Consider the following 6,000-nt stretch of genomic DNA (forward strand, 5'->3'; position numbering starts at 1 on the left):
CACATAATAATAGAACATCGCCATTATTTTCCAACTAGAAGCTAAAACTTATGTTTGATGAACATAAATATTCTGTTAGCATACGCCTATACGGACATCATAAACGGAAAAACCTAATGTGATTTAAAATAAAAAATCGCTGATATATCCAGGTTTTAAATTTTTCATTATTCGCCATTTTTATTTACGATTTAAGAAATCACCTGTTCTTCTAATTTTTGCTTGTGTTAATACTGAATCTAGATATACAAGGAGATTTTTTGTTTAGGGGAAAGGGACATCATATCAGAAACCAAAAAAAAAACAGGCCAGGACAGGAGGAGACCCCTACGAAGTGAATTAATTTAAACACTGTATATCCTAATTAATCATTTATGAGTGATTTATTTTTGCACTCTATATTTAGTTAACTAAAAACCAAGTCTGGATAAAAAAATGACTCAATAATAGTTAAATTTAAATCATATTATAGACTATTAGAGAAAAAGTCAACTCTAAATTGGTTTTATATACTCAGAATAAAGTCTAAAGTCGCTCAATTGATAGTTGGACTGTTAGCAGTATCTCGGATTTGAGTAAAACTCACTCATTTCTGATGCAATAGTTTCTCACTCAGTTGTATTCAGACTAAGAGAGTGAAAATTTCACTCAATCAGATGTGGAGAAAAATTGATACATTCAGTAAAATTTAGTGAAATTTTTTTAAAATGTACACGATATGTATATAAAGAGAAGTTGATAATTATTGCTGACTTTTAAAAAGTGATTTTCAAATTGTTCTGAATAAAACGCAAATGAATAAGAATATTGTTTTCATAGTGGTATGTAGATAAGTATTAAATTCTACACTACTTTGCCTATCTAAGCTATTCTCTGTATATCTGATAGTTTCCAAGATCCCTGTATTTCTGTGATTTAGTTCAGTAAGGATTAAAAATTTAAATGGGAATTCTACGAAAATTTGAAAAATTGATTGATATTTCCCTGATCTATGAAATTGCCTCACAATTTCAGGTTTCTCAGCTTGATATACACCCTGTTAAAACTATGCTGACATAATTTATATTACAATTTAATTATTATAATTTTATTAATTGCTCAAAAGTTAACACAGGATGTCAAAATAATAATGTAAACGCCAATAGTAAGTCAAAATAAGAAAAAAAGTTCCTATATGAACATATCTTCAAATTTCGTCATACGGGCTTATAAAAATTGATTTTTGTTTTATCACAGTTGTTAACAAATGCAGTTTTGATAAAATTTTACCACATATGTACTAGATACTATAGAAATAAAATTGATACACCCGTTGCAAGATATAGTTTTAACAACAGTTTGAAATTCTTCTTCTCTGTTTGAAAAGGCTAAACATTTTTAATTAATATGACATCCTATTTCGGCAGATCCATTACATTTTTAGAGGTAGTAGTAAAGTTAAATTTTTATCACCAATTTTTTAATGAGATCAAAAAAGCTGTTGCAAAATTTCATATTGTCAGTAGCTCTGCAGAGAAAAATCATGTTTTGATACTTTGTACTGTTTATTTTTTTTTATTTGCCGTTCACAAATAAATAAATATTTTTCATTACATATTTATCTATTTTATCTGAAAATATGCAGGTCTAATTTGACCAACAAACCACAGTTTTTACACTTACCTATTAATATTTCTTCATCTCTCTTTTCCTTCAAATAAAAGCTAACGCACACAAAATTTTTATTTTATCTAAAAGAAAATAAATATCACGTACTTTGTAATTTAATGGTTGATTGAATAAAGAAATAAATGGCCAAACACTATAACAGCGAAACGCACTTTAGAAATTATATCTATTATTGATTGGCACTGATAAAATTATTATTACGACTTCGTTTCAAAACTATCTTGCCACAGTTGTCTTATTTCTATTGAAACATGGTAGGAATTTCTAAATAAAAAGTAGTTTCTTAAGGTTGATTTCTTTCCAAACAAAAAAATTAAATTTTGAGGAATACCACACAATTTACTTGACTACTTCACTATAATCCGAGGTAAATAATTATTTGAACTAGGATGTATTGTATTGAAACTTATTCCTGCTTACAGGTACCATAATAAAATTGACATAATTAAAATTGATAATAATATCGAAAATTTTTCGAACTGATGCAGAAGTCAATTCACAAAAGAAAATTAAATGTTCTTTCTCACTTCGATCTCACAATGTACTTGGATACGATTTAGTTAAGGTCAGGTCATTCTACAGCTCCCCGTTTTCATATTTACCCATTGAAAGATATTTTATAGATATCTGAGAAAGAAAATGAGGTGAAGAACCTTTTTGTACTGCTAAAATATTATCTGAATCTTAATTTGTCAAAAGCAAATTATAACTTTTATTATTAATGAATTCCTAGAATTTTTTTTATATTTTTATGGAAAATTAGATGTGAATAAACGTTATTTAGAACACATACTCTCAAACTGTAAAACTTCCGTACTGTGTCAAAAATATTACCTTGTAAAAATATTTATAACTAATTTAAATATGTACAGAAGGCAGTGATTTACAGATTCAATATTTATTACACTCAAAATAAATATTTGTCTTGTTAAATAACTCGTAAAAAATCATTCATAAACATTTTACCATTTTATTTAGTATTTTTAAATAACATATTCTGCGTGCAGCATGGATAATAAATTTTGCTTACGAGAAACTAATAATTTAAACTTTTTAAATTTAAGAATTCGTTTTAATTTCATAAAATTTCAATTATATTTCACAAAGGGAAAATTCTTTTTCTGAAAAAATTATTTGTGTTTCAGAAAACATCAGATGTATCTATTTTCAGACAATTACATAACTAATTTGATATTTAGTCTTTTGACGAATGCTAGTATATATTTTATATTTTCGAAATACAGAACATATTTTGAGATATAAACTGAAATACAATTTGCATTTCCTGAATTAGAATTGACTACATTCAGTACGATATTTGTTGAGATAGAATTCCCCTGCGTCACTTTCTTGGAATTAATCGCATTCGACACCCGAGGTAGAAAGACATTGGCGGCGTGGCGTTCCCCGTAGCAGCTTGCAGTGCATACTGTTTTGCAGTTGCGAAGGTGTGTTTCTTCATAAGTGTATCCTCCTGTAATTTCTTTTTAAAATATATCAATGGAGGTGAAATATAAAAGAAATGAATTTAATTTCCAGTCGAAGAGTATCGTGTTTTATTTTAAAACAATTTTTCCAAATGAAAATCTCAAAGCACGCCTCTGCCGCGGTAAATTGTTACAGTGATTTCGATAACCGCACTATATTGGCCTATTCGTTTCCTGGAATTCTATCTCAACAAATATCGTACGGACTGTACCTATCCTACAGTACAATCGACGTTTACTAAAATGTCTTTGACATGCAAAATTCCAATGATTTTTTGTGTCAAAGCCCTCTAGATGTACTTGTCAAATTACGATGAACCAGTTGGCAATCCATGGCCTACCACAAAATTTTTGGAAGAGATTTTTGAGAATGCCATATTGGAGAATATTTTATTAAAAGTCTGGCTACGTCCTTAGTAAGTGTGACAATATCCCAATATCAAATGTCATCGATTTATTTATGCAGATTTTAAATTTACGGAGTTTCGGTTTAGTTAAAAACTTTCGAAATGCCTGAAAATAAAGAATTAGCAATTGCTGACCCTGCTGATTATAATTGATAAATAGTAGTCTGTATATAAATCATATTTATAATTTTTACAGGACAAAATTTTCGTAATTTTAGGCCCAAAAGCAGAATCTACATATTTTTAAAGTTTTCGTCTTCAAGCATTTTCAATGCCTACTGGATTTTTAAACTGAAAAACCTATAAAACATATATTTTACAATATAATTTGTTGAAATTTGAGCCTTGAGCTTTTAAATTTGGTTAAAAAAAATCCCTAAAGTTCCAAAAATCGCAGCAAGCCATAGATTGCCAACTTGATCATAATAATTAATCGAACAGGTACATCGAGAAAGTTACTACATGCAAAAAAGTGACTTAAATCGTGAGTCAGAAAAAATAGAGGAGTTTTGACTTGGTTCTTAGTGAACCACACCAAGTATATGTGACCAATTTGAAATTTTGAAATAGAAGTGACTAGCCTGAGATAGAATGTGAAAAACATAAACATAGGGAAAAGGTATAGAATAAACGGAATTAATATATAATTTGTAACATTATGATCAAACATTTAAATAGATATATTGGGTACCTGTATAGGTTGCATTAAATATAACACACTGTATGTACATGTAATAAATAAAGTTACAATCAACAAAGTTTAAAAATAGCTAACGCTGAACAAAATATTGACTGGTTCAATATTTCATTTTTTGAAGGGACAAATTCAAATTGATTATTCTTAAGTTATTTAAGGTGCAATTTTATTTCAACTTACTTAGTGAACATGCTGTGCTGTAGAAATAATCGCGATTTGGAAATTTAACAGTCATTCCTTCTCAATTAATTGTAAACCATGCATATTTCAAATTTATAAGTAACCATATGAAACAGGTATGCAATATATGCAATGCATTATATCAGCAAAAACATAATAAACACTTACTCTGAAACTTGGGAAACATTTATAAACACGTGTTATGTTTTGATACTAACCAAACGTCAAACAGATGGAGCAAATACGAGTAGCACAAGGGAATAAATAGGTGCTTTAGCAGTCCCAAAGAAAGAAAATCCATCAGGCCCGTTCACTTTTTGCTATGACTCGTTTGTTTTTCTTATCAAGGAGATAATATTATGCTAGTAATAGTAATGGTATTTTAAAGTTACTTATAATAGGCAACATACTTTTTATTAGATACACCTAATTACTACTCAATTACTAATCATATAAAACAGATAACATTACTTATTTTATTCTCGGCAGAACAAAATAAACACCTCGCAACAGCATTTTTATAAACCGTATCTAATTAAACAGCAGTATGCAGTTTTTACGTTTAACCTACGCACAACAGTGTTTATAATTAACGCTTGAGTAATAAAATAACACTTACCGCTTTAATTTTGAAGCCTTTCGATTATCTCGCCCCAAGAAACTTCTCAGCCCCCAAAATAAAAATTCAAACCACCAAAAATTCACAAAAAGAAAAAATCCAAAGCACAGCCGAGAAAACAAAACAAACAAAAAGATCGGTCCCACTATCGGCCTCAATAGCTTATCAGACGACAACCTAGCTCAACAAATAAGTGCGCTAAACGTCATGGAAGCGAGTGGCGATGTTGAGTGCACGGCAGAATTCGTACTCAGCAACGCGGCCTACCCCGGCAAACTGTCGACTCGCAATGTGTGTGTGTGAGTGAACGCAGCAGCAGCCGAAGAAGCACAGTGCCAGAACCGAGCTTTATCCGCCGACGCTCGAACTGACGCGGAGCTTTGGCGGCGAGCTTTCGGCGTGACGTCCGCGCACGCCAATGCTCCGGACGGCCTAGGGGGTGGGGGAAACACCGGATAATAGAAGAGGTGGTTACTGTCAGATACGTCACGTCAAATATTTGGGTAATATGAAAATAGGTTTTGATTTACAATTTACAGCGAGGTGGAGGAGCTCTTGGGCCACAAAAATTTCCTGAAATGTTTTCAGCCTTGAATCTACCTCAAGAATTTTTCTAATGACACGAAGATACACGGTGCGTTCCAAAGTAAACAGGACTTTTTAAAAATAAGGACTACAAATAGTTTTTTTTGGAAAACCGATTTATTGTGGATTAATAAACGGCTTGGTCCGGTGGAACAAACTCTTTGTGGACAATGTCCTTGCAATCGTAAAAGCAAATCAACATTGTCTTCACTTTTGACTTCTCCACAGTGGCGGCTCGTCGTATGAAGCAACTAAAAATTTGGCTCTCATACCGTATATTTTAATACCTGCTATTCTACTATTAACATAAATATAGGTATAAAATAATTATTTGAATATTGAATATCTTCCCACTAG

The 6,000-nt window shown here is 30.8% G+C and overlaps 1 protein-coding gene across 1 annotated transcript in view; it reads right to left on the reverse strand.

The window, feature by feature from the left end:
- The window catches only part of LOC108911219 (LIM domain only protein 3-like), a 104,228-nt gene extending 98,843 nt beyond the window's left edge, over nucleotides 1-5,385 (reverse strand). Inside the window, exon 1 of the mRNA XM_018716094.1 lies at nucleotides 5,059-5,385. The gene's annotated coding sequence lies outside the window, so the exon portion shown is untranslated. The remainder of the gene's footprint in view (nucleotides 1-5,058) is intronic.
- Between the last annotated feature and the right edge of the window lie 615 nt (nucleotides 5,386-6,000).

Source organism: Anoplophora glabripennis, unplaced genomic scaffold, assembly GCF_000390285.2.
Source record: "Anoplophora glabripennis isolate ALB-LARVAE unplaced genomic scaffold, Agla_2.0 scaffold270, whole genome shotgun sequence".
Classification (NCBI taxonomy): domain Eukaryota; kingdom Metazoa; phylum Arthropoda; class Insecta; order Coleoptera; family Cerambycidae; genus Anoplophora; species Anoplophora glabripennis.